Below are 10,779 nucleotides of genomic sequence, written 5' to 3' on the forward strand. Positions count from 1 at the left end.
GTATATGTTCATAGGTTCATAGGTTCATAGATTCATACTAGGCTATCTGCCCTAGGGCATTTATAAGCCTAGCCAGAATGTGTTTGGCTTTCACCACCCATTTTAAATTTATTTTGCTATGCCCTTTTTCGAGGTTAGTATACTGTGCCTCTGTCTAACAGTGACACAGAAGTGATACCCGGGGTAAACCTATGATCTCCCATCCACTCATCAAGATTCCTCTTGAAGAGAGTCAATGAGGGACTCTGCCTAACCTGGACTGGGATTTTATTCCAGAGTGAAGGGAGCCTCTGGGTTATGAATCTGTCCCTCCAGCATGTCTGTCTCATTGCAAACATTGGGTTGGTTGTGCTGAATTCTGGACTTAATCCAAAATGCTCATCTACTATCTTACTTTCTGCTGCTCTGCATATTCATTTATTAATCACCCTCTCCAGAACTATTATGCAATGTGATAGGAGTTTGATACCTCTATACTGCCACAGTTGTGAATGTCCTTTTGTTCTTGAACACCAGCACTAGTATACTTATTCTCCATTCATCTGGGATATGCCTGCCATGAGTGCCATCAGGAGCCATTTCTCTCATTTCACCCAATATTTTGATCATATCTGCTGTTACCAAATCTGAGCCTGATACGTTTTCTAACTTCATTTCCTGTTTTCACTTATTGTAAGGTATGGGGGGGTCTTCTTCTTTAATCATGTCAGGAGCAGTATAGCTTCTGTTTTTTGTTTTTCATTCAGAAGTTTCTGGAAGTACTCCTTCCAACTATCTTTAATGTCCTGTGGACTGGTGAGAAAGTTGTTGCTGGCATCTCTTATGAAGGTTGTCTGAAGACCATCTTCTTTATCCTTGTAACCTAATTGAGTTTCTTTGTGTCATCGAATTAATCACTTTCCAGAAGCTGATAGCGTGCCTCTGATGCCTTGTTCTTTGCTATTGCAACTGCTCTTTAAGCCTCTTTGTCAACCAACCAGTATTCCTTCTTAGCCTAGTCAGTCTTTTCTATATCACACTTTTTCCTGCACTCATTCTTTCTTTTGATAAAATCCTGAACTTCTTCATTCCGCCACCAACTTTCCCTTCTGTACCTTAGTTTGTATGCCTGGCTAGGCCAAATATCTATACTATAGTCCTCACACATGCTGTTTTGGCACTGTCATTCTTCTTTAACTCCACCTATTTCCTCTTCTTCATGAGAAACAAGATCCCAGAGTAATTACTTGAACTCTTGTGCTTTCTTTCCAGTCAATTTCCAGGATTTCTGTCTAGTCTCTGTTGACCTTAGAGCCTTCTAACGTTATGCTCTGGGCTGACTGTTTCACTGTGGTGACTTTACAACTGTAGTTTCTATCCCACTGCCTTTCCTTATTAGGAGGACGTCTCCCTGATTTGCATGTTGTATGTGACCTTTTGACTGTCTCTCTTGCTGAACCATGTGTTGGTCACCATTAAGCCATTTGCCATGCAAAAGTCTAGAATAGCCTCTCATTCTTTATTCCTTTTTACCCCACCCATGTGGACCCAGGCAGTCACCATATCTTATTCTGTCTGTCTCCTGTTATCAGCACAAACTGAAGTTCTTCTGCTTTATCCAGTAGGTCCTGAATGCATTATTTTCCTAATTATCACAACCCTGTTATGGAGCATAGGATGAGGTTATGAAATAGTACCCTATCCCTACACTGGAGTGTGAATGTCTCTCACTCAATGTCTCTCACTAATTCAGATGGCATCACTCACTGTCTTCCAAAGCCTCACCCTCAATACAATTCCTACACCATTTCTACTGTGTCCTCCCCCTGCGTAGTATACTCTGGATCCCAAGCCAAGTGGCTTTGATGCACTGTCCTTCCTTTTTTCCTCCTGGATACAGAAAATGTCCAGCCTACTCCTTATCATCATCTCACCCACTACCAAGCTGCATCCTATCAACAAACCTATATGGATTGTACCCGTCCTTAATTCATGTTTGTCAGGTTGACTGGTTGTACATCTAGGTTTCTCTCAACAGAGGGTAAGCCAGGTAACCCAAGACAGGTAAATGGACACCAACCTGACAGAAGCTTATTGAAGAAGGGTTACTGGCTTTATGGTGGGCACATAGACCCCCTCCCACTAATAGTTTGGGTCCCTGGCATAGGTCTGAGTATCCCAGGTCCTCAACCTACTTATAAATGACAAATACCCATTTTGGCAACATTTGTCTATGCAACCAAATTACATAGAACCACTTTTTACACCATCAAGTGGATAGCCCTGATATGGCATGCAGTCTGTGATCCATGTTCTCATATCTAGAGGATACTATGCACCACAGTTGATGCTCAAAGCGGTTGGTCTATACAAGTCTTTCCCCACAAGGCAGCATCTAGAGTTTGTGCTGCTGCCCACAACTCCATTCTTGAGTGAGTTTGGGATGGAAATATCCAGCATGTTTTTGGGAGATGGGAGGAACCTACAGAGACAAAGGGAGAGCATGCAAACTCCAAACAGGTATTGGCCGTTGGTCAGCATTGAACTTTGTGCTTTGTACATGTGAGTCAAAGATCTTAACTATTATAGCAACTGTGTCTACAGCTGTTTTCTATTATTAAACCTGATGAATGGCTATGACTTCACAAGGACAGATATTTGCAGGGCAATCTGACAGTCCTCTCAGAAGAATAACATTTTTCTCCATTTCTTACACTAAGATCACCAAGGCAATTTGCTGACGACTTTTATAACGGTTCTCAGTATAAGGCAGATGCTTGTTACTGTCTCACCAAGGCAGATACTGATGCCATTGGAATTACATGAACTGGCAAGCAGTGCAGACACCACTGCAGCGACCCAAGAAGTCCCATTCAGACCATCTTCACTGATAGGAGGAAGAGATGAGAGTTAGAGCTCCTAAGATGTACTATGAGTAGATTTTAAGCTTTTTTTCTAAATAGTAATCACACCAGCGTGGATTTTACTGTACTCTATATGTCTGTCTTTTCCCCCACTAGCTCTGGAGAGTATTCTTAAGACTTGCCAGTAATATCACCACCTTTCCAAGCACGAGGGTAAGTGTACCTGTTTTACTTTGTATCTTATGAAGCTGTTTAGTTGTCAGAGTCAAAACCTAATTAATGGTAACATAGCCATATGTTTAAACTTCTTAGACAGCTTTATTGTGAGGAAGATGCTAAAACCTGTTGCTCATTAGGCATATCAACTGTTTTCATCAGTTAGCCATTTCAATGGTTTGTTAGAATAAGCAGATTCTAGTTGCTGGAAGTTTGCCAGTAGTAGAGCTGCCACTGTGGCTCCACAGATAGCACACTTGTTTCTTACGGTTCAAGTTCAAAAGTTTCTGGGTTCTATTCCCTCAGCAGGTTCTTTCCTTCCATCTACATAAAATATGGTAGATTACACCATGGGGAAAATATTAACGACCTCCATAGTGTAAGACTTATGTATGCAGGGGTACTCTCTGGAGCCTTGAACCAGGTCTCTGTCACTGCACAGATGTCGATGTACTCCATTTTAAGGAGTGCTTTGAGAGAGTGCATTTTGAGGAGTAGACTTCTAGCATTGAGTAGCAATACCCTCAGATTCTTCTTGCCTGTACCTGTTAGGGTGGTGAATTTGTCATTTGAACCTTGCCTAAAAAAGGCACTATAGGGGTGGCTAGAGCCTTAGCCAGTATCCGGAATCCCAGGGGCGACAGGTGCAGGCCATCTCTGGCAAAGCATCGTGGCTTGTCGATCATGTCATCCCAGGCAGACAGATACTGGATTCCCTTAGAATGACACCAAAAGCTTAGCCAATTGTTGAAGTCAATCATTTTGTCCTTGTACTGTGGTATCATTCTGGGTGATGGCAGGATGCTACTCAGGGCTAGGGTCATACCTGCCTGGGCTACAAGATCAGACAGCTCCTCCATGTCCCTTTTCATGTAGTCCAAGGAGGTACGTCTCAGGTCATTCACACCAACATGGACAATGACAGAGTCATATTTCTACTTGTTGTGGAGTGACCTGAGTGCATGTGTTATGCGGCGGATCCTGGAACCCGACAGGCAGCTGACAGTAACTTTCTCATTGTTTAGCCTGGTGAGTGGAACATCAGTGTGCCTGACTATAGAGTCACCTATTGGTTATGGTTGGTGATGAATCATTTTTCCCTATGCAAATTTAAAATATATGCATACATTCCTAAGAGCTATGCAATGATGAGTTATTTTTGATAGGGCTGCTACAAATTTTCCAACTTTGTTAAAGCTCAACACATATTGTTGAATAATAAGGTTAATAAATATAGAGATGGTATAGAGGAGTTAGGTAAAAAGAAGGCACTTCTGAAAAACATTGGAGCATTCACATGTGAAATGGAATTAGAATACCATCCAATAAAGTTAGTAGTAGTAAGAGGGAACAAGGAGAGTGGGAAAGTAGAACTTAAACAAGCACATGGAAGAGATAAGTATTTGAGCTTAAAGGTTTTCTAAGAAGTAGAACAAGTCAAGAGGAGAATCTGAGGGAACTTAGGGGGGGACAGGCATAACACTAGATTCGTGGTTAGGAAAAGTTTATACATTAGGGAAGAAGGACTGGTCTGGTGAGGTGCACGATTTTATCGTATTTAATAGGTATGGGCAGGACTATTTATAGAAATGGATAGAGGAGATTCTTTGGATATATGACAGTTTTATATGAAGAGAGAAGAGGGTGAATAGCAAACGACAGATTGTGAGCAGACAGAAAGTTAAGTGAATGGGGAGTAACAGACTCTATAGGTATAACAGAGATAAATTTAGCTCAGAGATTAAGGGGTAAGAATTGAAAGGGGGAGAATGGATTTGGTAGAGAAAGGGATATAAAGGGAAATCTATATATATGTGTCTACAAATAAACTGAAACGGGACAGGCAGGGCAGTGAAGAGTTTTCTCAGAATAACAACTATAAAATGTATATGAATGGAAAGGGAACTAGATACATTCTGGCAGAGTAAGCTAGAGGAAGTAAAGAAGACACTACAGGTGTGTGAGAGTAGAGGAGAGAAGAGGAGAGGAGAAAAAAGGCATTACTATAGTGAGGGGCTTGAAAGGATAAGAAGGTGGAAGTCGGGCTTCTTATTCAGCAAAAATATGGAGAAGGAAAAAGGGTGTGATCATTTCCTGGAGGGTTTCTGACAAAAATTCACAGAGAAGTTGCAGGTTGGGTTGGAAAGAGAGGATGTAAGATGGAAGGTAAAGGGATGTATAAAGGGAGCAATCAGAGAATAAATATACACACCTCCTTTTCGGTCATAATCAATCTGCTCTTCCAACTGATCCTCTTCATTCACTGAATTTGATAGTTTTATCACCTTTGAATGATCAGGATTTTTCATTTTTCCCATTATGGTATCACTCCCTTGAAATATTTTTTTCAGCGTGACCATCACCAATGTTATGCATGTAATTCATGTACTTCAGTAATAAATATACAGAATGTCAGAATATATTTACTTTCCTCTAATGAACACTATCAGATTGTCTCTACAAATTGTAAATACTGCTGCAGTGTAAATGGCATCATCTTCAGCAAGGACTGTTGCCTTTTGGCAGTCCATTATTTTCTAAGTTGCCAAAGTTGTCCCAAAACTTGATCCTTTTCATACTGGTTTTATATGCTGGGCCAAACTTATTCTTGTCTTAAAACACTTTCTCCCATCCACTGACTGAGACAGCAAAAAGCTTTCTGTCGCCATACATAATGGTGTATTTATAAAACCAGTCAGAAATTACAGTTTTTGTTTTAACAAACTCCAAACAATTCACCCCATACTTACTGTCTGGCAAACCCACTTAGCCTCACATTCTATCATCTACTTTTAGCTTCCAAAAATTAAGATGCTGATCAATAAATACCCAGTGATCATAGGTCATGACTCTAAGGCTAACTCTTATTTCATAAACCTTTTGCTGAACCCAGTATCAAGGCATGGTATTGCTTATGCAAAAAATTAGTCATCAACTTAACATATGTCCATACAGCTGGTATACGTAACTAACAGTCCTGATAAGTGCTGCAGTTTATGTAAAATACCTTCCAATCCAGTTCCATACTATTTAGCCTTAAGTCTTACCAGTGGTTTGGGGCCCTCATTGTCAGTTACTACTTCTCAATCCATATCATTCTCCATGTTTTTTTCCAAAATTATCCATTCTCCACTTCTCATCACTTCTTTTGTCATAACAACATGTACAGCTCTTTAATACAACTTTAATATTAAAGTCAGGTTGATTAAACAACTTTAACTAGTTAAACTAAACGTACTTAATCATGAAAACCTGAGTCATCTGAGGAGACAGCCAACCACATAACTCTCCATGAGATCTTTCCCCAACATGGTAAACTTTTGATTTTTTTTAATAACCTAAATATCATTCTGACTGAACTCCAAATGTCCCCAGTATGTTAAACCAATGATTTTTTAATAACCTTAATATCATTATTCATTATGACAACTTAGGATTTTGGTTGATAGATAATATTGTGCTTTGCTTCTGTGTTTGCTCCTGGGGTAGCTATACTAAGAAAATCATTAGATTCTGTAGAGTTTATGAAGTTACACTTCAAATATAGATTTTATTTTATTAACATCTAACAAGGGTCAAGATTCAGCCGAACATTTTTGTTGAAAGTATTACTGCAGAATGTGGATGACGTCTTTGATTGATTTAGAAAAATGCATTAATGAAAACTATCCTTGCACTGGATGTGTTGACCTGGAATGGCAACAGAAAATATGTTATTGAAAATGTTTAAAAGGGGGCTCAAGTTTAGACCCTCTAGGGAACCCCAGCCTGAATGGATATAACTTGGGAAGAAGTACCAGAACAGGAAACAGAATGCATGAAAATATATATCATTTTTGTCAATTTTGCTTTTAGAAACTTCATTTTCAGTATAGACCATGTACATCAGACAATAAACGTTTTTGTTTATCGTTCATCCTGATATTATGTAGTGGAAAAGTGACTAAATATTTGCAGAACTACAAAAACACATCTGCAGAAATGGAAAAATATATGTGCTTTCAAGGGATTATTTGTTTGAAAGTTCAGAAGGCTATCTTATAGAGGAAAATACTTTAGATTAAATACCATGTAACTCTATCACTGTAAAGAAGCTTTGTAAAAACTTGAGAGTGTTGGTTCCAGAAATTTGATTAAATCCTCATCATAAGTGATTTAGGTGGGAATCTGAAAGATTACAGTATGCTATATCCTGCATGTCACTGAAGAAGAAGTATTGAATGATTTGACTCTTAAAAGCAGAAAGAAAAAATAACAGCACTTCAAAAGCTTAGAAATTATGGTGATTCCAAAGGAATTTGCTATTGATTCACCACTGCTATCTTTACAGGAGTGCATTGTCTTTTATAGCTGATATATGTTTGTTTTACTGACTTTAAGAAGAGAGACAAAAAGCACAAATCTGGCAAGATACGTGATTTGGCAACAAAAGCAGATTAGTTTGGACTATAAGAAGTTATGAAAGAAAGGGCACGATTTTAAGCAAAACAGCTATGATCTTAACACAGATGTGCATGTGTGCAGAGTGCCATTGAAATTAATAGGACACAGTTAAATGATTAATTACAAAGTTTTGGATGTGTACAGAGCAAGTAAAATTAATAGGACACAGTTAAATAATTAATAAAATCGTGAATGTGTGTCGAGACAAATATTAACAGGGCACAGAGTAAGATAAAATCTAAGTCAAATAAAAGTAAAAAATAGGAAAGCAAGGATGTGCTGCAAAAGCAGTGAGAACAGATGATTAAGGCTCAAGAGATGTTTATAAGCTCTTCATTTCCCTACTGTGTGACTCTGAGCAAGTCATTTAGCCAGGCAGTGCTGAAAATGAACACTTATGTCCAAGGGCTTACTTTGTCAACAAATGAATTAAATAATGAAAGAGTATAAAATAAAATAAAACTGAGCCATATAAACATGCACTGTAGCAAAAATGGGGGAAATAAGACACACTTACATGGTTAAAATAAAGCCTCATAAATTTGTAAGGCTATAAGCATGGGCAGAAGCATTTTCCTAAATTTACTCAGGCATGCAGATTTGTTACTTATTTAACATTTGTTTACTGGGTAAGTGAACTAAGAATCTGTGCTTGAAAAGGAGATTTTGCCAAGAAGTGTAAAAGCACAGGAACAGTGCTCAAATAAGTCTGCATGCTGTTGAAAAGAAATATGAAAATAAGCTGTATGTGAAAATTAGAAAACGGCTCAATGAATTTAATGCTGAGAATGCCTATTACCGAGGTAAGAATGCAATGCAGGCTGTATAAGAGATTTAATTATTAACCAAAATGTTTTAAATTTACACTAAATGAAGAATTTTATATTTTGTCTGATGGCACATTTAATACAGTGGGTCTATTAGGTACTGAAAGGAATTGTGTACACACTGTTAACATATTCTGGCTACTAGGTGGTGCTTTTGGAATAAAAATTTCTGATTTAAGTATAAAAATCAAAAATAAAAAAATCTTTTTTCAAACTGAAGCATTTAAAGTTGTTAATTCTCCTAATTAATTATCCTAATTTCTATGTGGCACAGGGAATAGTGTTGTCACCTCACAGCATGAGGTTCTCCAGTTTGATTCTTGGCTAGCGTGCCTTCTGTACAGTCTGCATGTCCTCCATGTGTTTGGGAAAGTTCAACTGAATGTTCCAGTATCACCCTACATTCCAAATACATGCAGTAGGAGGACTGGACACTTTAAATACCATAGGTGTGAATGTGAGTGCTGGTGTGTGGTATGTGGCATGTCTAGCCACCTGGTAATGTGAACCTTGTCTCTAGATGATTGTCACAGTTGAAGTGACACCCTAACCCCATGTGCAAAAATGAGAAAAGGGATTGTGAATGGAATTACCCTAATTTATTTGTTTTGTAACACCCTAAAATGATAAAACAAATTCACAGTGTAAAGTATTCTACTTTAATAAAGTGCTTTAGATCAAAGCAGTTGGACAGCAATCATAGCTGACAGACACTATCCAGGATAACACCAAGAAAGTTAGTGAGTAGAGTATACAGATCTGTAATAAAAGAAAGGTGATCTAATAGGATTTATAAGCTGGGAGAGTGGAGGGATAGCATGGCTGAAAAGAACGTTCAAGATAAATGGAGAGATATTTGCTTCATTCCTAAAATTACCCTAAAATTAAGAAAATCTTAATTTTTTTATACATAAGTACCACCATAAAATATGCTTATATACCTCAATAATGCATAAGAAGTATCCTAAAATTTGTGAATACTGCTGGAGTTGTGATTAGGCTGTAAAAGGAAACTAGGGCATACTTTACAGAAATATGATAAACTAGGGTATTTTAGGAAGAATGTACAAAAACTAATATATAGATTTACCTGGACAAATTGGAAGACTAAAGATATACATTTCCTATTAAGCTGGATAAAAAAGTATACAGTAAAGCATCATGTCAAAATCCTGGTGTCAGTGGTACTTTTAACGGCTAAAAAACTATTACAAGAAACTGGAAGGTTAAAACAGAACATAGGATGAAAGTGTTAAAGTTAATGGAGGAAATATTGGTGGCTGGGGAACAGGTTATGAGGCAGAAGTCAAGTAAGTTTCATAGGGAAGAAAAATAATTATTAAATGGAAAGAAATGTTGGCATCGGTGATTAGAAAAACAGTTTAAGAAGCTTTAACAATATGACATATTTTGATAGTTCACTAAATCCATTCCATAGGGCATATTTCTAGGTGTCTAGAATGTATGTGCATGATTGACTGGCTGTTGTGAAAGTGTATCATTTTGCACTATAACATGTGGTATCAGGTTGCTCCTGCTGCACAAAAACAACCACTGTAATACATATTGTACAACATGCATGCAGTTTTGCACAAGATTTGTAATATATGATTATAACAATTTTTTTTTCCCTTTTGGAGGTGTAGCTAGGAATGGGGTAAAAGTATATCAATTTCTGAAGGCCAATGCTGCATTTGCTGAAGCACTTCAGAGCCCTGTGTGTGCAGACTAGTAAGCACCAGCATTCAGAAATGATTGCTGCTAATGCATTTTCAGTTCAGGCTGAAGCTTTAGTGTTGTATTTTGTTGTAGCAAGCTGCTTGTTACATTTGTATCTAGTTGTTCACTGCAGATTAAAGAAGAAACTGGACCTATTTTTTTTTCTTTGCTCCTCAATTTAGAATTAGATTAAGAAATCAGGATTTTTTTTTTTGAGTGGCACAGATTGGGAAAATGGACCTGGCCTGCACCTTAAGTGAGGAACACCAGATCAAGAAACATAATTTTTTTTGTTGCTCCTCAACAGCACAGACAGCAAAATGAGCAAGCTACAGCCCTCCAGACTTTCTATTTATTGTATATTCATGAGCCCTAAAAATGGTGAAATGTGGTATGTTAACAATTAGTGGTCTCTAGTATGTTTCTCAAATGGTTGAAAGACTTGTTGGTCATTTTGAATTCAAACACTAGTGTACTGAAAGTGAACAGCTTAAAAAATAGTTTGTATATCTCTTATTATGCATTCATCAAGAGATTGTAATTTTTTTTCTGCCAAGGTCTTTATGGTTTGGTCTTATTTGTAATTGCTGTGGAACTTTTTTTGTTTCCCTAATATAATGGAACCCAGCTTTATATAAGCTGAGTATATTTCAAACGTGTGTGTGTGTGTGTGTGTGTGTGTGTGTGTGTGTGTGTGTGTGTGTGTGTGTGTGTGTGTGTGTGTGTGTATA

This window comes from Protopterus annectens, chromosome 1.part1 (assembly GCF_019279795.1).
Source record: "Protopterus annectens isolate FY-2018-M chromosome 1.part1, PAN1.0, whole genome shotgun sequence".
NCBI lineage: Eukaryota > Metazoa > Chordata > Ceratodontiformes > Protopteridae > Protopterus > Protopterus annectens.